The sequence below is a fragment of the Aquarana catesbeiana genome, linkage group LG02 (assembly GCF_042186555.1).
Source record: "Aquarana catesbeiana isolate 2022-GZ linkage group LG02, ASM4218655v1, whole genome shotgun sequence".
Lineage (NCBI taxonomy): Eukaryota > Metazoa > Chordata > Amphibia > Anura > Ranidae > Aquarana > Aquarana catesbeiana.
The window spans coordinates 84062617-84086622 of NC_133325.1; the positions used below are offsets into that span (position 1 = coordinate 84062617).

Here is a 24006-nt window from a genome sequence, read left to right on the forward strand (position 1 = left end):
TACAATCACTTTAAGCAAAAAAAACAAGAATCCTTATCCTGTAGTGTTAGATTTGCAAATTGAGCCTTATCTATCTATAAACATGTTATACTTACCTGCTCTGTGTAGTGGTTTTGCACAAAGCAGCCCAGATCCTCCTCTCCTCGAGTCCACTACCGGCGCTCCTGGTCCCTCCCTTCTGCTGAGTGCCCCCACAGCAAGCAGTTTGCTATGGGGGCACCCGAGCCAAGTCGCAGCTCCATCTGTTCATTCAGACATGGGGGTAGATTTACTAAAACCAGAGCACTCATCTTGTGCAGCTCTGCATGGTAACCAGCTTCTAACTTCAGCTTATTCAATTAAGCTTTGACTATAAAACCTGTAAGCTGATAGGTTACTATGCACAGCTGCACCAGATTATGTGTGCTCCTGTTTTAGTAAATCTTCCCCAAGGAGCCGTGGTCCGGCCCCGCTCCCTCTCTCTCCTCATTGGCTCACTGACTTTGATTGACAGCAGCAGGAGCCAATGGCACCGCTGCTGTGTCTCAGCCAATCAGAAGGAAAAGTCCAAGACAGCCGAGGCACTCGTGCAAACTTTGCTGGATTGAGATGTCGCTCAGGTAAGTTTTAGGGGGACTGCTACACACTGAAGATTTTTTATCTTAATGCATAAAATACATTAAGATAAAAAAAACCTTCTGCCTTTACAACCACTTTAAAAGCAAAAGAAAGAAAGTACTTTTGCACAAAACACACACTAGGTATATTTACTTTTTTATAATTATAGTTACATTAGTGTACTGCATTGTTATTACCCCATAGGGCATCTGAAGGTCATTTATCTGCTACAGGAGTGTGAGTGGGCTCCGTGTCAGTCTGCACCCGCACTTCACAGATTAAAGTGTAAGTTCACCTTTACAGAAAATCGGTAGTGACCTTACACCGGACCCCATCCCCCCGGTTCAGACTGCCGCGATCCCCCGCTGTCAGACACTGAAAAGCCGCGTCACCAGCCTGGGCATTTGAAACCCTTGTGGCTTAATCTCTTGTTCATATTGCTTAGCCAGTACGGACTGCAGGGATTCTAATTGAGCAGACCAATCAGAAGCCATCTTGCCCATACTGTCAGCACTGCGAGGAGATTTCAAATCCCCAGACCGGTGAAGTGGCTTTTCTGTGTCTGACAGCGGGGGATCACAGCAGTCTCGTACAGCGGGGTGGGTGTGGGGAGTGGGTCCAGTATAAGGTCACCTTACAGACGCAGTGCACTGCGAGGAGATTTCAAATCCCCAGACCGGTGAAGTGGCTTTTCTGTGTCTGACAGCGGGGGATCACAGCAGTCTCGTACAGCGGGGTGGGTGTGGGGAGTGGGTCCAGTATAAGGTCACCTTACAGATTTCCTGTAAAGGTGAACTTACACTTTAAGTCTTAATCCTCGTACACGATCGGATTTTTTGCAGACAAAGCGCCAGACTTTTGTCTGAAGGGTGTGTGCCGTGAACTTGTCTTGTATACAAACAGTACACAATTGTTGGCCAAGAAACACAAATAAATACCTAAATACCTTTTCTCATCAGCAGTATATATCAGACTTCTATCAGTGCCAGGCCAAGTACTGGTTAAAGCTTGTAGGAGGAGTTTTCATTCTCCTTTAACTGCCCTATGAGGCTGCATAACCGCTGACTTTCTGTCTGGACAGTACTGATTGGCCCTGTGCTGATCACATGCACCATTCTTCCCCCCAAAAAAACTCTCTAGCAATACACACCAAACTGAGCATGTGCAGAGTGCCTCCTAGGGCTCTGTTCTATTAGCAGATGGATTTGGGACTGTGGAAGAAGGGGAGAATCAGAGAAGACAGGATCAAACAGCCTTTTTACACAATGCAGAGGATTAACGCCTTAGGTTCCACAGATTTTAGAAACATGGAAAAGTGACGGCAGAAAAAGACTGAATATTCTGCCCCTTTATTTTTTTGTCTGGGGAGTATAGATCTATGTTTGTCCCAAGTGTTTTTGAAACCATTTACTGTTTACTGTCTCACTAGCTCTGCTGGAAGTTTATTCCAAGCATCAACTTTTACCCTTTCAGTAAAATAAGTTTCTAAAATTAGTTTTGAACTTTCCTCCATTTTACTGTAGTGGGTTTAGTAACACAATACTTACCTCTCCTTGAATGGGCCAAGGTCCCTCGCCGGGGCTAGCATCTTCTATCTGGCTTCTCCTGGATGACGGGATGTTCAGTTGTCCCCGCACACAGGATCTGTCCTGAAACGTAAGCTGAGCTGCACTATGTGCAGCTAAGCATGCATTTTAAAGATTGCGAGCAGACAGGTAGGTAATGTTGTTATTGGAGTCTTTAGTTCCGCTTTAAAGACAGGTATGCTGCAATTTATTAAATTTTTGCTTTTGGGTCTAATAGTGCTTTACTCCCCAACCTTAAAGCGGAACTTCAAACTAAACGGGAAGTTCCACATTTAAGATTCCCCTATTCCTCTAACAAACCTTGTTTTGGCTAGGCGATTCCACCACAAGTTGTTCCCCCCACTCTCCTTTCCCTTCCACAATCTTTTGGGACACATCACAGGTCCCATAAGGCTGTGGAACCATTCACAAAGAGCAGAGTGACTCGCATATGCGCACTCGGAAGCCGGCTGTAAATCCACAAAGAGTCACAGCTGGCTTCCCACGCTAGACATGCTGGCGCGGGCACCGGGGAACCAGCTAGGGGGAGGATGGCCTGGATTGTGGGACAGGTAAGTGTCCTTATATTAAAAGTCAGCAGCTACAGTATTCTTAGTTGCTTTTATTTTATTTTTTCTTTCTAGAGACTGAAGATACACTTTAAAACATAAAGAAAAGATATTTTAACAATGTGGCTGAAATTTTCAAACCTCATTGGGCTGAGAATAACTGTCTAAATAACTGTAATTTAAAGGGGTTGTAAACCCTCGTGTTTTTTCACCTTAATGCATCCTATGCACTAAGGTGAAAAAACACCTGGCAGTCACTGGCCCCCCAGCACCCCCCCCCCGTTTTTCTTACCAGTCCCTTCATCTCTTCGGCGGGGACGCACTCTCCCTCTCTCCACGGGGTCCCGGCTCTTGATTGGATAGATTGATAGCAGCGCAGCCATTGGCTCCAGCTGCTGTCAATCAAATCCAATGACACAGACACTGGGGGGTGGGGCTGAGTCTATGTCTGTGGACGCAAATGCTGGACTCGGCAGCGTGCCCGCAAGGTAACCCCCTCGGGAGAGCGCTTCTCCTAGGGGGTTATCTGATGCGGGGAGGAGCCGCGAGAGCCGCTGGGGGACCCCAGAAGAGAATGTTCGAGACCACTCTGTGCAAAACGAGCTGCACAGTGGAGGTAAGTATGATATGTTTGTTATTTTAAAAAACGAAAAAACGATCCTTTACAATCACTTTAAGCAAAAAAAACAAGAATCCTTATCCTGTAGTGTTAGATTTGCAAATTGAGCCTTATCTATCTATAAACATGTTATACTTACCTGCTCTGTGTAGTGGTTTTGCACAAAGCAGCCCAGATCCTCCTCTTCTCGAGTCCACTACCGGCGCTCCTGGTCCCTCCCTTCTGCTGAGTGCCCCCACAGCAAGCAGTTTGCTATGGGGGCACCCGAGCCAAGTCGCAGCTCCATCTGTTCATTCAGACATGGGGGTAGATTTACTAAAACCAGAGCACTCATCTTGTGCAGCTCTGCATGGTAACCAGCTTCTAACTTCAGCTTATTCAATTAAGCTTTGACTATAAAACCTGTAAGCTGATAGGATACTATGCACAGCTGCACCAGATTATGTGTGCTCCTGTTTTAGTAAATCTTCCCCAAGGAGCCGTGGTCCGGCCCTGCTCCCTCTCTCTCCTCATTGGCTCACTGACTTTGATTGACAGCAGCAGGAGCCAATGGCACCGCTGCTGTGTCTCAGCCAATCAGAAGGAAAAGTCCAAGACAGCCGAGGCACTCGTGCAAACTTTGCTGGATTGAGATGTCGCTCAGGTAAGTTTTAGGGGGACTGCTACACACTGAAGATTTTTTATCTTAATGCATAAAATACATTAAGATAAAAAAAACCTTCTGCCTTTACAACCACTTTAAAAGCAAAAGAAAGAAAGTACTTTTGCACAAAACACACACTAGGTATATTTACTTTTTTATAATTATAGTTACATTAGTGTACTGCATTGTTATTACCCCATAGGGCATCTGAAGGTCATTTATCTGCTACAGGAGTGTGAGTGGGCTCCGTGTCAGTCTGCACCCGCACTTCACAGATTAAAGTGTAAGTTCACCTTTACAGAAAATCGGTAGTGACCTTACACCGGACCCCATCCCCCCGGTTCAGACTGCCGCGATCCCCCGCTGTCAGACACTGAAAAGCCGCGTCACCAGCCTGGGCATTTGAAACCCTTGTGGCTTAATCTCTTGTTCATATTGCTTAGCCAGTACGGACTGCAGGGATTCTAATTGAGCAGACCAATCAGAAGCCATCTTGCCCATACTGTCAGCACTGCGAGGAGATTTCAAATCCCCAGACCGGTGAAGTGGCTTTTCTGTGTCTGACAGCGGGGGATCACAGCAGTCTCGTACAGCGGGGTGGGTGTGGGGAGTGGGTCCAGTATAAGGTCACCTTACAGACGCAGTGCACTGCGAGGAGATTTCAAATCCCCAGACCGGTGAAGTGGCTTTTCTGTGTCTGACAGCGGGGGATCACAGCAGTCTCGTACAGCGGGGTGGGTGTGGGGAGTGGGTCCAGTATAAGGTCACCTTACAGATTTCCTGTAAAGGTGAACTTACACTTTAAGTCTTAATCCTCGTACACGATCGGATTTTTTGCAGACAAAGCGCCAGACTTTTGTCTGAAGGGTGTGTGCCGTGAACTTGTCTTGTATACAAACAGCACACAATTGTTGGCCAAGAAACACAAATAAATACCTAAATACCTTTTCTCATCAGCAGTATATATCAGACTTCTATCAGTGCCAGGCCAAGTACTGGTTAAAGCTTGTAGGAGGAGTTTTCATTCTCCTTTAACTGCCCTATGAGGCTGCATAACCGCTGACTTTCTGTCTGGACAGTACTGATTGGCCCTGTGCTGATCACATGCACCATCCTTCCCCCCAAAAAAACTCTCTAGCAATACACACCAAACTGAGCATGTGCAGAGTGCCTCCTAGGGCTCTGTTCTATTAGCAGATGGATTTGGGACTGTGGAAGAAGGGGAGAATCAGAGAAGACAGGATCAAACAGCCTTTTTACACAATGCAGAGGATTAACGCCTTAGGTTCCACAGATTTTAGAAACATGGAAAAGTGACGGCAGAAAAAGACTGAATATTCTGCCCCTTTATTTTTTTGTCTGGGGAGTATAGATCTATGTTTGTCCCAAGTGTTTTTGAAACCATTTACTGTTTACTGTCTCACTAGCTCTGCTGGAAGTTTATTCCAAGCATCAACTTTTACCCTTTCAGTAAAATAAGTTTCTAAAATTAGTTTTGAACTTTCCTCCATTTTACTGTAGTGGGTTTAGTAACACAATACTTACCTCTCCTTGAATGGGCCAAGGTCCCTCGCCGGGGCTAGCATCTTCTATCTGGCTTCTTCTGGATGACGGGATGTTCAGTCGTCCCCGCACACAGGATCTGTCCTGAAAAGCAAGCTGAGCTGCGCTATGTGCAGCTAAGTATGCATTTTAAAGATTGCGAGCAGACAGGTAGGTAATGTTGTTATTGGAGTCTTTAGTTCCGCTTTAAAGACAGGTAAGCTGCAATTTATAAAATTTTTACTTTTGGGTCTAATAGTGCTTTACTCCCCAACCTTAAAGCGGAAATTCAAACTAAACGGGAAGTTCCACATTTAAGATTCCCCTATTCCTCTAACAAACCTTGTTTTGGCTAGGCGATTCCACCACAAGTTGTTCCCCCCACTCTCCTTTCCCTTCCACAATCTTTTGGGACACATCACAGGTCCCATAAGGCTGTGGAACCATTCACAAAGAGCAGAGTGACTCGCATATGCGCACTCGGAAGCCGGCTGTAAATCCACAAAGAGTCACAGCTGGCTTCCCACGCTAGACATGCTGGCGCGGGCACCGGGGAACCAGCTAGGGGGAGGATGGCCTGGATTGTGGGACAGGTAAGTGTCCTTATATTAAAAGTCAGCAGCTACAGTATTCTTAGTTGCTTTTATTTTATTTTTTCTTTCTAGAGACTGAAGATACACTTTAAAACATAAAGAAAAGATATTTTAACAATGTGGCTGTAATTTTCAAACCTCATTGGGCTGAGAATAACTGTCTAAATAACTGTAATTTAAAGGGGTTGTAAACCCTCGTGTTTTTTCACCTTAATGCATCCTATGCACTAAGGTGAAAAAACACCTGGCAGTCACTGGCCCCCCAGCGCCCCCCTCGTTTTTCTTACCAGTCCCTTCATCTCTTCGGCGGGGACGCACTCTCCCTCTCTCCACGGGGTCCCGGCTCTTGATTGGATAGATTGATAGCAGCGCAGCCATTGGCTCCAGCTGCTGTCAATCAAATCCAATGACACAGACACTGGGGGGTGGGGCTGAGTCTATGTCTGTGGACGCAAATGCTGGACTCGGCAGCGTGCCCGCAAGGTAACCCCCTCGGGAGAGCGCTTCTCCTAGGGGGTTATCTGATGCGGGGAGGAGCCGCGAGAGCCACTGGGGGACCCCAGAAGAGAATGTTCGGGACCACTCTGTGCAAAACGAGCTGCACAGTGGAGGTAAGTATGATATGTTTGTTATTTTAAAAAACGAAAAAACGATCCTTTACAATCACTTTAAGCAAAAAAAACAAGAATCCTTATCCTGTAGTGTTAGATTTGCAAATTGAGCCTTATCTATCTATAAACATGTTATACTTACCTGCTCTGTGTAGTGGTTTTGCACAAAGCAGCCCAGATCCTCCTCTCCTCGAGTCCACTACCGGCGCTCCTGGTCCCTCCCTTCTGCTGAGTGCCCCCACAGCAAGCAGTTTGCTATGGGGGCACCTGAGCCAAGTCGCAGCTCCATCTGTTCATTCAGACATGGGGGTAGATTTACTAAAACCAGAGCACTCATCTTGTGCAGCTCTGCATGGTAACCAGCTTCTAGCTTCAGCTTATTCAATTAAGCTTTGACTATAAAACCTGTAAGCTGATAGGTTACTATGCACAGCTGCACCAGATTATGTGTGCTCCTGTTTTAGTAAATCTTCCAAGGAGCCGTGGTCCGGCCCCACTCCCTCTCTCTCCTCATTGGCTCACTGACTTTGATTGACAGCAGCAGGAGCCAATGGCACCGCTGCTGTGTCTCAGCCAATCAGAAGGAAAAGTCCAAGACAGCCGAGGCACTCGTGCAACATCGCTGGATTGAGATGTCGCTCAGGTAAGTTTTAGGGGGACTGCTACACACTGAAGATTTTTTATCTTAATGCATAAAATGCATCAAGATAAAAAACCTTCTGCCTTTACAACCACTTTAAAAGCAAAAGAAAGAAAGTACTTTTGCACAAAACACACACTAGGTATATTTACTTTTTTATAATTATAGCTACATTAGTGTACTGCATTGTTATTACCCCATAGGGCATCTGAAGGTCATATATTAATAAAATCCTTCATATCTTTTGTAGTTCTTGCATGCCTTTACAAACATTAAAATGACTCGTCAACTGCTAAAAATATAGCATCCCTGTAGACAATAAGGAAATAGAGTTAGAAAAAAAAAAGTTCAAAGATTTTATGCCTTTTACAGTATTGCGCACAAAGCCCCCCAGAAAAAAAAATGTTTATTGTCTTTAAAGGGAAAATAAGGTCATTTCACTCCCGTGGGCAATAAACAAAATGGGCACAATGGTGCAAAAGTTAAAGTTCTGCCGTGGACAAATGGTCAGTGGATTAAAACGATTAAGCCAGATTTTAAGTAAAATGTAATTTTGTGGCTGGGACGTGTAGCGTGTAATACCTGGTATACAGTGTAGCAATACTGCCATCAAGTGGATATGGCAGGTCCTTCAAGTAGGCCAAAATGTATTTCATTATGATATGTGGAATAAAAATGACGGCGCTGCTGTTTGTTAAATGTAATCTTGATTTTGAAAGAGGATTTACATGAATTTAAAAAAAAAAGAATGTTAGATAAAAAATGCTTCTTTCCTTTGCATTTATTTTTATTACACTAAATTGATGCACTATGCATGTGCAATTCATACTCGCTGTGACGCACAACTATAATTTAAAAAATTGACTTGACCAATTAGGCCAATTGAATTACTCATGAGTCTCGAAGCCTGCTGATAGCACACACATAAATTAACATTTTACAGCACTGAGGGAGAGGAAAGCTGCGGGAAAGCTTCTTAAGTAATGTGTCCTGTAATGCAGTGGTTCTCAACCCTGTCCCCAAGTACCCCCAACAGGCCATGTTTGCAGGTTTTCCTTTATCTTGCACAGGTGCTTTAAATCACAGTCAATGGCTTGGTGTTTTGGACAGCTATTTTATCCAAGAGAAATTCCCAAAACATGTCCTGTTGGGGGTACTTGAGGACAGTCTTGAGAACCATGCTGTAATGCAGCATTGTTGCTGTGTTGGGGCAACCATTCATCTATCTCAGAAAAAAAAAAAGATTCATACTGACACACCGAATAACTTGAGTGAACTGTGTAAAATACCCTTTAGCTTATCACAGGATGCCTTTAAAGCTGAACTGTGCAAGTAAAAATCCTCCCTTGCAGCTGGGCTGCCCCTGCACTGCAAGTGTTAAATGCTTGTTTAAATCTAGAGGACTTGGAAAAAACTGTTTTGTTTACCTGATCCTCCAATCCCGCAGGCTTCTCTGTGTCTCAATACCAATCCCCTATGCTTTGGAGGTCGGATACCCCTGACATCATCAAGATTGAGGGCCAGTCCACCGCTGGAGCACAGAGGAGCACCCTCACCCAGGGAAGCAGAGGATCAGGTAAGTAAAACTGCTTTTCCTGTCCCCTAAACCAAAATAAACATTTAATCTTTGTGGTGCGGCGGCGACCCCACTGCAAGGGATGATTTTTACTTATGCTGAGGGCCAGTCCACTCCGCTTATGCTGGAGTTAGACTTTATAGTATATCTAAAGCACATGTGTCAAACACAAGGCCAGCGGGCCGAATCCGGCCCTCCAGGCCATTTTATGTGGCCCTCTCACCCCCTGTGCAGCTGCGGCAGCCCTCTCATCTCCATCACATTGTCTCAGCAGTTAGCAGCAGAGAAGAGGACGGAACTCCTCCTCCAGATCCTGCACTTCTCCATGCAGCCATGGAGAGGCTTGTCTTCCCTTCAACACCCCCGGTGTCTTGCCGAGAAAGTTCCCTCGGCGGATAAGTTCCCCCCTGTACTGCGCAGGTGCAGCGCCTGCGCAGTACGAACTACTGTCAGCCGCCGGAGATAGCCGAAGCTCAAACTTTTCAATCAGCTGTACACAGCGCCTGCACCCTAGGTCCAGGTTTCTTCCCCACCATCCAAGTGGACCTAGAGTGGGAATCAAAAAGAGCCGAGCGAAGCGAGGCTGTGCCCGAAGTGTGGCGAGCGAAGCGAGGGGCCCTCTTACAGGCGCCGTGTACAGCTGATTTTCAGCTATTCACCTTCGGCTATTTCCGCCGGATCCTACTGCGCAGGCGCAGCGCCTGCGCAGTAGAGGGCGGAACTTTCTCGGCAGAACACCGGCTCTGCAGTCGGCAGCAGAGAGGATAGAACTCCTTCTACAGACCCTACACCTCTCTGTGCAGTCACAGCACCCCCTTTTCTCTGCCTCCCCTGGTCTCAGCATTCAGCAGACTCCTGCAGCTGATTCTAGCCCTCCTATGGTCCTCCTCCAGACCAGCTTCTTCCCAGCAGCAGTGCAAGGGGTGTTCACTGTGATGTAAGGGGAGGGTGGAGGACTCTTGAATTCTGATGGTGGGGGGTTGCTCTGGACATCAGCTTATAATTATGAGAATAATACAATTCTTTGCCAGTTGAAAAGGAGGTTCGTACACCGCTGGTATCATCCACAGGAAACATGGTACTTCCATGGTGTTCTGTCTGAACAGTTTCCAATAAAGTTTATTGTGGATAATACCAACGGTGTGTCATCCTCCTTTTCAGACTTGCATGATCTGCTACAGGAGTGTGAGTGGGCTCCGTGTCAGTCTGCACCCGCACTTCACAGATTAAAGTGTAAGTTCACCTTTACAGAAAATCGGTAGTGACCTTACACCGGACCCCATCCCCCCCGGTTCAGACTGCCGCGATCCCCCGCTGTCAGACACTGAAAAGCCGCGTCACCAGCCTGGGGATTTGAAACCCTTGTGGCTTAATCTCTTGTTCATATTGCTTAGCCAGTACGGACTGCAGGGATTCTAATTGAGCAGACCAATCAGAAGCCATCTTGCCCATACTGTCAGCACTGCGAGGAGATTTCAAATCCCCAGACCGGTGAAGTGGCTTTTCTGTGTCTGACAGCGGGGGATCACAGCAGTCTCGTACAGCGGGGTGGGTGTGGGGAGTGGGTCCAGTATAAGGTCACCTTACAGATTTCCTGTAAAGGTGAACTTACACTTTAAGTCTTAATCCTCGTACACGATCGGATTTTTTGCAGACAAAGCGCCAGACTTTTGTCTGAAGGGTGTGTGCCGTGAACTTGTCTTGTATACAAAGAGTACACAATTGTTGGCCAAGAAACACGAACGTAGTGACGTACTACGTGGAATTTAAGCTCTTGAGCACCACCCTTTGGGCACTGTTGTGGAAATTTTTATTAATGCATGTTATCAGATGTCCCCCAGTGTCAGTTTTGCTGTAATACGCTCATGCGAGCGTGTTCGCACATAGAGACATTGGTGGAAGACCATTGGTTGCGGAAACCTTCCCCTGGACACGGCAGATCTGTTTGCTCTTTTAAGGATGTTCATTCATGCCTCACCAAGGGACTAGCCACTTCATGGCAACTGCATTTACACTCCTAGTAAGCAGATCTGCGTACATGGGAACCATAGCATAACCGTACAAAATTATGGCCCACTGAGCCATGATAGAGTATGGCTCGCGTCATTGGTAGCAGTGGAAGTGTGCACACGATCGTGTTCAGAGCCATGTGAGTAGTGTTCAAATTGTGAGACACTTTTGTCTCACAGGATGCTTGCCACATGTCTCTGCAGACGACCATCTGCACACGTCACTACTGTAATTCTATTTGAATATATACATGTGTGTGTGATTGGTTCTTTTGAAAGAATACAAGTGTCTGATTGGCTGATTCTGAAGCCACCACCTTCCTTTGTTTATTCATGTTGACAGTATAAAGGCAGTAGAGCATTCAATGGAGGATTCTGCTAAGCTCAACGTGATACCAGCATCTGTGTCTGTGTTACTTGGAGATATACAAGCGCGCTTTGCCGGCATTATACAAGAGAGCTGTCTTTGTGCTTTTAACCACAAAGAAATTATTTGCTTATAAGGAGAAGCTTAAAATTTCCTGTACGGTTTTGGTGGGCCAGAAAGGAAGCCAACAGATCTTCCTAATTCAGCGGACCTCGAGTGGGAAAAGACATCCAGAACCAGCAAAGGCCGGCCTATGGTAAGACAACCATACTTCAAGTTTTTGAACATTTTTGCTGTTCTGTGTTTGGGATCTTAATTCTCTGTCTGCTGTATGGGGTAAGTTCTGCTAGGCAAAGAACCTTATGTTTTTTTGTCGCTTTCTGTATAATGGTGGGACTTTAATTGTAGGTTATATTTTTGTCATTGTAAGTAGGTCTATTAACTGGGGGAGCACCTATATTTAAATCCTCTATAGGTCCTATTTAATACAAAGAATGCTGAGGAAGCAGAACAAGGGTGCACACACCGCTTCAGGCAAAAAATGGACAAACCTGATCCAAGGTGCTAATCCCAGCTCATCACCGTAGGCAATATCAAGAAGAGTAGAAAAGATTGATCACACACCGTTCATTTTTTAAAAAGTCTTTAATAATAATAATTAAATCACATAATTAGACTTAATTTGTTATACAGTGATATATGTGATTTATATTGGCATATATACATGTTTTTTCGCTCATTTTTCTATTTTTGGTTTTTATACATTTCTTGTTTACATGTTTACATTGTCTATTTGTTGTTTTGACTATTTTGTGATCAGATGTTTTAGCATTTAAGAAATGGTTTTATGTCTGTGAAGTTTTGTGTTGATTGCTCTTAAACTACAGGTATTTTGTGTTAGGTGTTTGATTTGATATATGCCTTTAAATAGCTTGTATTGTGAACATTTCAATTGTTGTGAACAAGAACGGTTCTTTTCATGTGAAACGCGTCAACTAATCATCATTGCAATTTTGTCTGGCTCATGACAATGAAGAAATTTCTACAGCATCTTTTGGATTCAAGTGTGCGATCAATCTCTTCTTCTCTTCTTTAAAGTGAATGCTATGTATGACTGAGTAGGCTGTGTAACTGTATGCTGTGTAATAAGTTTGTGATGCATAGGAGAAATAGAAATGTATGAATTATGATTATTACCTATGTAAGGGACAAGTAGATTGCATGAGTCTTGTAGATTGTTTAACTGACTCAAGACACGGATGGTGTGTATTGAAGTCATTTTGAAATGATTTTGTAGAAAGCTTTGGTTTGAAAATGGCTGCCACATATTCAAGTGGCCATGTGGCTGAGACGGGAAAGGGCGGCCATGCATTGCTGGGACATGTCTTACAGGATTCTAGGCAATAACATGGGGGGAGCTCTTTTGTTTTGAGATGAAAAGATCATGCATGCAACCATCGCTGTTTGTATTTCTCTTGTTTTCTTGTTCCTGCGGAAGCTGATGCCAGAGTTAAGTATATGACCCTTCCTTAGTAACAAGAGTGTATGTTTGAGCCGTGTTATTTTGTGTTTTATGTAACTTTGGGATTTTTTCCCTAGTTGATGTAGCCTAAAGTGTGTGTCTACGTTTAAGTGTGCATTCTCAATTGTTTTAGTCAGTTTTTGTGGAGAAAGTTTTGGTTTTCTAGTGAAGAAATCTTGGTTTGTGCTGATTTTGGCAGGATCAGCAACAGCATTTCAAATGCTTGTTTTACCATGTGGTCCGATTGTTTTCGGCCATATTGTTGTAGTCACCATGTGGCCTGGTTTTCATCGGCCATTTTGTCATGGCCCGGTTTTCATTTGTTGCAACTGCCATTTTGTGTCTTCTGTGTTTTGGGTGGAATTGCTCTGCTTTTGGGACAGGTTTCTAAGTTTAGTGTCAGTAGTACGGTCTGTTCTGTGTTAAAAAGGTGATTTTGGTTTGTAGAGGCGCAGTTTTGGTCTTGTTATATGGGAGAAACCGCATTAGAAGGATTTTATACTGTTTAGCATGTAAATCATCCCAGAGTGGAAATTGCTCCAATTTCAGGGTTGAGACACCGGTAACTGAGAAACTGTTTTGTTTAAATGTTAAACTCACTGGTTTAAATTGTTTTTCCACTGTTGGATTTCGAAGACACCATTTTGTCATTGCAAATGGTGTAGGCACCATTTCTTTTGAAGTGAATTCAATCTTTTCAGGTTTAGCTATTTTTGTACTTTTTACATACTTTTCAGTTAAACTTATTGCATTTTTTTGTATTGAATTTTGGTTTTAAGTGAAATCTCTACTTTGCACTAAATTTCAATAGGTAGTAAGACTAACTTTAACTGAGTTTTTGTACTTTTAACGTGTATATATATATATATATATATATATATATATATATATATATATACAGATTTTGGTACGTTTTTCTTGACACTTTTTCTCGCCACATCCTCTTATACATATCCAGTTATTGGCATATGTCCATTTGTCGTTTATACACTGTTCCCATTAGGATTCATAGATAGTTTATTATCATGCAAAAGCAACTTTGTTTCTTGTTGTATTTTTTTGTTTGAGTACCATTTTTTAAGCACGTGTGTTTGGGCTTGATTGATTTTGTTTTTGTCTCAAGCTCATATACATATGTATGATTTGTGGCACAGCATTACAGCAGCTCGCCTCTTATGCCCTTCTGAACAAGTTTACACTTATATATTATCTTGTATACATATGCATTTAGACTCAATAGATCAGAGGTCTCCAACCTGTGGGCAGCGGCCCAACACCGGGCTGTGGCGCCTCTGCTGCCGGGCTGTGGAGGAGACAAGTAACGTCAGCGGTGCTTACAGGGCCGAGAAGGCTGCTCTACACAGAGCTGCAGCTGCGACCCAGAAGAGAGAGAATGACGTCATCTCTCACCGCGCACCCTCACTCTCATCTCACTCGCATGTGCCTGTGTTTCACCTGCAGCTGTACCCACACCGAGGAGAGAGGCTGAATGCGTAGTGGCAAGTGACAAGCGATGGTGGCAAGTGACACGCTTAAGACTCCCAATGATTCTGCATTATGGTGAGTTGAACTATTTTATATTACAATGTAATGATAGAAATAATGTGTTTCAATCATCCTGACACCATACCAACCATGGTGCCGGGATGATTGAAGCACTAACACCAGCCATTGCCCTAAAAAATTGCCCACGAAAAATCGCTTACCCCCCGCGCGCTTACATCCACCCGCCGCCCCCCCCCAGCACAATTTTCTTGCACACAGCCGGTCCCCGGTGCCAAAAAGGTTGGGGACCGCTGCAATAGATGGTTTGAGAATGTGAATGTATCCCCTTCCCGCCGACCGAACGCACATATGCGTACTCGGCTTTCCGGGGTTATACCGGGATGATGCCCGCAGCTGCAGGCATCATCCCGGTACCGTTGTTTTCAGCGGGCGATCGGCTACCCGAGTATAACAACCGATGCGGCTAAAAGCCGTTCGGTTGTTATACCGGAGGAGCGGGAGGGGACATCCCCCCCCTCCCGCCGCCTCCCGCCGCTGTTACCGGGCCTCCCGTGCGATTGGGAGGCCCGGTGTCCGTTCGGGAATCTCCGGCGGCTGGGGGCGGGCTGGAACGAAGCTGTGAGCGGCTTCGTTCCAGCCTTCTAATTGTAAACGCGGAAGCGACGTCATGACGTCACTTCTCGTTTACTCGGCTGCCAATGGCGCCGAATTTAAAAAAGTATACAGTATTCAGAATCGCCGTTTTCGGCGATCTGAATACTTTGAAGTGTAAAGGAGGGATGGGGGGTCTTTTAGACCCCCCATCCCTCCATAAAGAGTACCTGTCACCACCTATTACTGTCACAAGGGATGTTTACATTGCTTGTGACAGCAATAAAAGTAAAAAAAAAAAAAAAAAAAAATTTTAAACACAATTTATAAAAGTACAAAAATAAATAAAATAAATAAATAAAAAAAAAATTTTTTAAAGCGCCCCCGTCCCCGCGAGCTCGCGCAGCGAAGAAAACGCATACGGAAGTCGCGCCCGCATATGTAAACGGTGTTCAAACCACACGTGAGGTATCGCCGCGATCGTCAGAGCGAGAGCAATAATTCTAGCCCTAGACCTCCTCTGTAGCTCAAACCTGGTAACCGTAAAAAATTTTTAAAGCGTCGCCTATGGAAATTCCGTACCGTAGTTCGCCCCCATTCCACGAGTGCGTGCAATTATAAAAGGGTGACATGTTTGGTATCTATTTACTCGGCATAACATCATCTTTCACATTATACAAAAAAATTGGGGTAACTTTACTGTTTGGATTTTTTAAAATTCATGAAAGTGTCACTTTTCCAAAAATTTGCGTTTAAAACACCGCTGCACAAATACCGTGTGATAAAAAATATTGCAACAATCGCCATTTTATTCTCTAGACTCTCTTCTAAAAAAATATATATAATGTTTGGGGGTTCTAAGTAATTTTCTAGCAAAAAATACGGATTTTAACTTGTAAACACCAAATTTCAAAAATATAAATAGATAAAAAACACAGCGCTCGCAAATAAATAAATTATATTAAAAACTAATTCATGTGTTGCAGCTGCTAGATGAAAAAAGTGCTAACACTTTGAAAATATATAAAACAAAAAGAATCTGCGCTGGCAACTCCCCAAGTGTATAATTGTGTGAAAGTGATATTTTGAGTTTTATATCAAAAAGCATATATACCATATGATGTTGCACAGAACCACATTTAGTGGATATTATATGGAGATGTACCAAGAACTGTGCATAAAACTACCAAACTATGTGAATAAAAATAAATCAATAAACGTAAATTTTGTGATCTAAATCAATTCACTCTTGGACGCTATGCGACTAGAAAGTCACTAGACTGTTATAGAGATAATCCCATACATTTGTGAGTGACAATAAATTAATCTCTGAAGAGTAAAAAATATGTGAATCAAAAGTCATAAATCATAACATAAAGTCTGTTAAATTAGACCGTTCCTTCACAGGATGACAATCTGCAGATTTCAAACTTGATTCATTCAAAATAATAGATTCCAAATAACAGATAAGGCTGATGCCGGTAATGCTTGAGAGGAGGCTTTAGAGATCACAACCCTCGCATTCCATCAGAAAAAAGAAGAAGAGAAGACACATAGCATAAAACCTATGACACCGTGAGATCACCTGCGCATAAAAGCGCTACTCACGGAACCGATGTGCAGAGCAGGCAAGCAGGCATTCAGATAGTTTAGTCGGTGTTCGCTGCTGTGCGGCGTGCGTTCCACCAACTCCAGGAAGTGATGTCACTGGTTCTCAGGTTTACAAGCGTGGGCAGGATGTTACGTCGACGCGTTTCGCCCCTCCCCCAGGGCGTTATCAAAGACTCAACATCCCGTTCTTACCAAGAGTTATTTATACTATGCTCAGTGAGTGACAGCCCATTACGGCCAATGGGTGAAACATCACCCATTCCTTCCTATATCATCATATCCTGTTGCACTTGAAAAAACTTTAATCAGTGACCGAAGACACAACACCTCCAGTCCCTGTGCTAACAAATAAACATATTTATACAGCCTATATAGGGTATCACATTAACGCTTATTGTTGCATACAAACAAAAGAAAAATAGATATATATGTTACAACAGGAAATTTAAACAAATAAAAATGCTTACATGATATTCCAAAATTTTTTGATTTTTCTTATTATACCTTGCAGTAGACATATCTTTAATGAAAAACATTTTTATAATATACAATAGAAATGAGGTTAAAAATAAAATAAAATAGACAAATAAAAAATAAAATTTTTTAATTAAAAATTCGTTAAAATAAAAATGAATTAAAATAAAAATATAAAATGAAAAATAACCAGTTCCTCCTACCATAATGAACCATAACCCGCTAATTACTATACTCATAGCAGGAGAAATCATATTCCATTGTATATATATATTGATGGGCCTTCCCTCCACAGACCCAAAAAACTACACACACAACAGACACTTATATTTAAAAAATGGAGCTACCAGTTAGATAAAAAACAGTTGAGGTCTAGCTCAATATTCAGGCCCAGGGGGTTAAGAGTACGTAATCTATGTATCCACTGGGTTTCATTTTGTGATATGTTTTGCCTAAGATTGGAACCTCGCCAGTGTTCCTCAACCCTATCAATCCCACAAAAAGTGAGCAGACTCGGGTCTTTGTTGTGGAACAACCTAAAATGATTAGAAAGGCCATGAAACTTATACCCCTTTTTTATCCTATTCACATGTTCTTGGAGCCTTACCCTCAATTGTCTTGTAGTTCTTCCAATGTACTGGAGGTTACAAGGACAAGATAAAAGGTAAGTGACATGTGTGGTGCTACAAGTTATGAATTTTTTTATTTCATAGGATCTACCATCTACCAATGAACTAAAATGGGTGATTTTCCGCCTACGGAATTTGGAAGTTTTGCACATTACACATCTGCCACAACTGAAAAACCCCACACTATCTAGAAAGGTGCATACCTTTCTAGGGGGGTCTATGACATTGTGTGCTAACTGGAGCCTTAATGTGGGAGGTTTGGTGTAAATAAAATTGGGCTGTTTTGGCAACACCTTCCTCAGGTCATTGTCCCGAAGAAGGAGGGGCCAATGCTTCTTAACAATTTTCTCAAAATCACGGTATTGTCTGTTAAATCCAGTGAGAAAGGACAGATTATAATTGCATGTTCCTTTCTCTCTTGGTTTAAACAGATCATTTCTATCCATTTCCCCAACCATTTGTTTGGTTCTTGCTAGGTTTTCTAGACTGTAACCTTTTTCTTGGAACCTTTCCAGAATGACATTAGCTTGTGTGTTATAATCACTTAAATTGCTGCAGTTCCTTCTAATCCTGAGTAGTTGGCTTTTTGGGATGCCTCCTAGCCATCTAGGATGATGGCAGCTTGTCATGGGAATATACCCATTTCTATCGACATCTTTAAAGAAGGTCCGAGTAAGTAATTTATTCCCCTCCTTAAATAATGTCAAATCCAGAAAATTAATTTGATGATAGCTGAAACATTCTGAAAAAGAGATACCAAACCGATTGTTTCCTATCCTGGCCAAGAATTCCAGAAAAGAATCTGGCGATCCTGCCCAGATAATTAAGATATCTTCTATATACCTTTTATATAACCTAAGCTCCGGTGTATTAGATTGATAGATGGCTTCATCCTCCCAAAAGCTCATGAACAAATTGGCCACTGACGGTGCGTACTTTGCGCCCATGGCGACTCCCTTCTTTTGCCTATAGTATTCTTTTTGATGCCAAAAATAATTATGGCTCATTGCCAGATCAAGAGCTTTTAAAATAAACTTCTTTTGTTTAGGTTTCATATCAGTATGCCCCAGGGCCCAATTAACTGCTTGTAATGCATGTTCTTGTTGGATATTTGTATAGAGAGAGTTTACATCAATGCTTGCAAGCAAACAATTTTCATCTATTGTTACACTATTCGTTAGTTCGATTACTTCTCTGCTATCTTTAAGATAAGCGGGGTATTTTCTGGTCAATGGTTGTAAAAAATAATCCAGGTATTCACCTAGTCTGGAGAAAAGTGATCCAATCCCGCTGATTATCGGTCGACCGGGAGGCTTAGATCGATTCTTGTGTATCTTAGGCAGTTGGTATATCACAGGAACCCGTGGTGCATCCGGAATGAGGTATCTAGCCTCTTTTTTCTTCAGAATGCCCTCCTCAGTCGCTATTTTAATTAAATTCTTCAATTTAACCTTAAATTTCTTAGTGGGATTGTTCTTTAGTTTTTCGTATGTTTCTTGATCTCCAACTAATCTGTTTAATTCTTCTAGATAATCGGTTTTATTTAATATTACTACTCCCCCTCCTTTATCAGCTGACCTAACAACTATATTCCTATTTTTTATTAGTGACTCCAAACCTCTTTCTAAGTCTTTTTTACGTCTCTGGGGTTTGACAACAAGATTATCCAAATCCTGTTCTACCAGAGATTTAAACACCCCGACAAAATGATTATTATTGATCTGGGGGTTAAATATAGAATTATTTTTCAATGTCGTATGTAGGTATTCCTCTTCCGGGGAATTTACTACAATTTCTTTATTAGAAAAATGTTTTTTGATGTTAATTTTCCTAATGAACTTCTGCAGGTCAATGAACACATCAAATTTATTCAAATTTTTTTCCATAGCATACTTTAAACCCAAATCTAAAACTTTCAATTCTTCTTGGGAAAAAATGACATCACTTAAATTAAAGATCCCTTCCATTAAGTTACTCTTTTTCGCTTTCCTTTTCCCTCCTCTACATCCTCTTGTTCTCCTCTTCTTTCTGAATTTTGTGGTTGGGGGGTCATGGAGTACCATGGTCTCCATTCTTCTGGTAGATCCTGATCTCTCCCCATATCGCCCCAAATGACGGCCTCACAGATAAGGACCTTGAGGATGAGTGGTTTTCTTTTTTTAATGGCATTGAAAGGAAGCTTTTGGAAATGCTGATAGCAAGAAAAGAAAGGAAAATGAAATTAATTGAGGCTAATATTAATGGGATTAAATCCAAATTGGGTCCTCTCATCACTTCTGGTGAATGTAAGGACAAGTTGAAACAGATTCAGGATTTTGTAGACAAACTTGATAGACATCCAAAAGAAAAAAATAAAAAAATTTATTAGAGACACCAATGACTACAAATCCAATAAGGTCTATAAATGGCAAGAAACGGGGGAGGAGCCAAATAATGTATCTAACCCTTCAGAGACAGAGCCAGCTCGAGTTTTGGATACTATAAAAACTCCAGTTAGAAAATATGATGGCTCATATAAAGACCCTGGTAAAGCCATTGGCAACAGTCAGTACAATGATTATTATGGCGCATCGGGATCTGGGTATGGTATACCCACCTATAATCGTTTTGAACCTCTTGCTCATGACCATCCCTATCCATCCCAAAGGGGATCCTATGGTCAGAGGGGCTATAACCATAAAGGCTCCTATAACCAAAGGGGATATAACAACAGGGAAGGAGAGTATGGTGGACAGTCCTGGGCTTATAATCAGTCTGAGTATCGTCCCCCAACCAACCGAGGAAGAGGATGGTATCCCAATAATCATAGAGGGGATTTTCAGAGGAGAGGATCTGGGGGACCACCTCATATGAGAGGGAGAGGAGCTACAACACCCAGGGGTTGGGGGAGAGATCAGGATCTACCAGAAGAATGGAGACCATGGTACTCCATGACCCCCCAACCACAAAATTCAGAAAGAAGAGGAGAACAAGAGGATGTAGAGGAGGGAAAAGGAAAGCGAAAAAGAGTAACTTAATGGAAGGGATCTTTAATTTAAGTGATGTCATTTTTTCCCAAGAAGAATTGAAAGTTTTAGATTTGGGTTTAAAGTATGCTATGGAAAAAAATTTGAATAAATTTGATGTGTTCATTGACCTGCAGAAGTTCATTAGGAAAATTAACATCAAAAAACATTTTTCTAATAAAGAAATTGTAGTAAATTCCCCGGAAGAGGAATACCTACATACGACATTGAAAAATAATTCTATATTTAACCCCCAGATCAATAATAATCATTTTGTCGGGGTGTTTAAATCTCTGGTAGAACAGGATTTGGATAATCTTGTTGTCAAACCCCAGAGACGTAAAAAAGACTTAGAAAGAGGTTTGGAGTCACTAATAAAAAATAGGAATATAGTTGTTAGGTCAGCTGATAAAGGAGGGGGAGTAGTAATATTAAATAAAACCGATTATCTAGAAGAATTAAACAGATTAGTTGGAGATCAAGAAACATACGAAAAACTAAAGAACAATCCCACTAAGAAATTTAAGGTTAAATTGAAGAATTTAATTAAAATAGCGACTGAGGAGGGCATTCTGAAGAAAAAAGAGGCTAGATACCTCATTCCGGATGCACCACGGGTTCCTGTGATATACCAACTGCCTAAGATACACAAGAATCGATCTAAGCCTCCCGGTCGACCGATAATCAGCGGGATTGGATCACTTTTCTCCAGACTAGGTGAATACCTGGATTATTTTTTACAACCATTGACCAGAAAATACCCCGCTTATCTTAAAGATAGCAGAGAAGTAATCGAACTAACGAATAGTGTAACAATAGATGAAAATTGTTTGCTTGCAAGCATTGATGTAAACTCTCTCTATACAAATATCCAACAAGAACATGCATTACAAGCAGTTAATTGGGCCCTGGGGCATACTGATATGAAACCTAAACAAAAGAAGTTTATTTTAAAAGCTCTTGATCTGGCAATGAGCCATAATTATTTTTGGCATCAAAAAGAATACTATAGGCAAAAGAAGGGAGTCGCCATGGGCGCAAAGTACGCACCGTCAGTGGCCAATTTGTTCATGAGCTTTTGGGAGGATGAAGCCATCTATCAATCTAATACACCGGAGCTTAGGTTATATAAAAGGTATATAGACGATATCTTAATTATCTGGGCAGGATCGCCAGATTCTTTTCTGGAATTCTTGGCCAGGATAGGAAACAATCGGTTTGGTATCTCTTTTTCAGAATGTTTCAGCTATCATCAAATTAATTTTCTGGATTTGACATTATTTAAGGAGGGGAATAAATTACTTACTCGGACCTTCTTTAAAGATGTCGATAGAAATGGGTATATTCCCATGACAAGCTGCCATCATCCTAGATGGCTAGGAGGCATCCCAAAAAGCCAACTACTCAGGATTAGAAGGAACTGCAGCAATTTAAGTGATTATAACACACAAGCTAATGTCATTCTGGAAAGGTTCCAAGAAAAAGGTTACAGTCTAGAAAACCTAGCAAGAACCAAACAAATGGTTGGGGAAATGGATAGAAATGATCTGTTTAAACCAAGAGAGAAAGGAACATGCAATTATAATCTGTCCTTTCTCACTGGATTTAACAGACAATACCGTGATTTTGAGAAAATTGTTAAGAAGCATTGGCCCCTCCTTCTTCGGGACAATGACCTGAGGAAGGTGTTGCCAAAACAGCCCAATTTTATTTACACCAAACCTCCCACATTAAGGCTCCAGTTAGCACACAATGTCATAGACCCCCCTAGAAAGGTATGCACCTTTCTAGATAGTGTGGGGTTTTTCAGTTGTGGCAGATGTGTAATGTGCAAAACTTCCAAATTCCGTAGGCGGAAAATCACCCATTTTAGTTCATTGGTAGATGGTAGATCCTATGAAATAAAAAAATTCATAACTTGTAGCACCACACATGTCACTTACCTTTTATCTTGTCCTTGTAACCTCCAGTACATTGGAAGAACTACAAGACAATTGAGGGTAAGGCTCCAAGAACATGTGAATAGGATAAAAAAGGGGTATAAGTTTCATGGCCTTTCTAATCATTTTAGGTTGTTCCACAACAAAGACCCGAGTCTGCTCACTTTTTGTGGGATTGATAGGGTTGAGGAACACTGGCGAGGTTCCAATCTTAGGCAAAACATATCACAAAATGAAACCCAGTGGATACATAGATTACGTACTCTTAACCCCCTGGGCCTGAATATTGAGCTAGACCTCAACTGTTTTTTATCTAACTGGTAGCTCCATTTTTTAAATATAAGTGTCTGTTGTGTGTGTAGTTTTTTGGGTCTGTGGAGGGAAGGCCCATCAATATATATATACAATGGAATATGATTTCTCCTGCTATGAGTATAGTAATTAGCGGGTTATGGTTCATTATGGTAGGAGGAACTGGTTATTTTTCATTTTATATTTTTATTTTAATTCATTTTTATTTTAACGAATTTTTAATTAAAAAATTTTATTTTTTATTTGTCTATTTTATTTTATTTTTAACCTCATTTCTATTGTATATTATAAAAATGTTTTTCATTAAAGATATGTCTACTGCAAGGTATAATAAGAAAAATCAAAAAATTTAGGAATATCATGTAAGCATTTTTATTTGTTTAAATTTCCTGTTGTAACATATATATCTATTTTTCTTTTGTTTGTATGCAACAATAAGCGTTAATGTGATACCCTATATAGGCTGTATAAATATGTTTATTTGTTAGCACAGGGACTGGAGGTGTTGTGTCTTCGGTCACTGATTAAAGTTTTTTCAAGTGCAACAGGATATGATGATATAGGAAGGAATGGGTGATGTTTCACCCATTGGCCGTAATGGGCTGTCACTCACTGAGCATAGTATAAATAACTCTTGGTAAGAACGGGATGTTGAGTCTTTGATAACGCCCTGGGGGAGGGGCGAAACGCGTCGACGTAACATCCTGCCCACGCTTGTAAACCTGAGAACCAGTGACATCACTTCCTGGAGTTGGTGGAACGCACGCCGCACAGCAGCGAACACCGACTAAACTATCTGAATGCCTGCTCTGCACATCGGTTCCGTGAGTAGCGCTTTTATGCGCAGGTGATCTCACGGTGTCATAGGTTTTATGCTATGTGTCTTCTCTTCTTCTTTTTTCTGATGGAATGCGAGGGTTGTGATCTCTAAAGCCTCCTCTCAAGCATTACCGGCATCAGCCTTATCTGTTATTTGGAATCTATTATTTTGAATGAATCAAGTTTGAAATCTGCAGATTGTCATCCTGTGAAGGAACGGTCTAATTTAACAGACTTTATGTTATGATTTATGACTTTTGATTCAC

The 24006-nt window shown here is 42.0% G+C and overlaps 1 long non-coding RNA gene across 3 annotated transcripts in view; it reads left to right on the top strand.

Annotated features, from left to right (window-relative positions):
• LOC141126999 (uncharacterized) overlaps positions 1-24006 on the top strand; it is a 115639-nt gene that overhangs the window by 86819 nt on the left and 4814 nt on the right. For 2 of the 3 annotated variants that reach the window (XR_012241474.1, XR_012241475.1), the window contains one exon: positions 11308-11587. This is a non-coding gene — a long non-coding RNA (uncharacterized lncRNA). Of the gene's footprint in view, positions 1-11307; positions 11588-14314; positions 14414-24006 lie in introns of all 3 variants that reach the window. The other variant, XR_012241476.1, reaches the window with a different exon arrangement.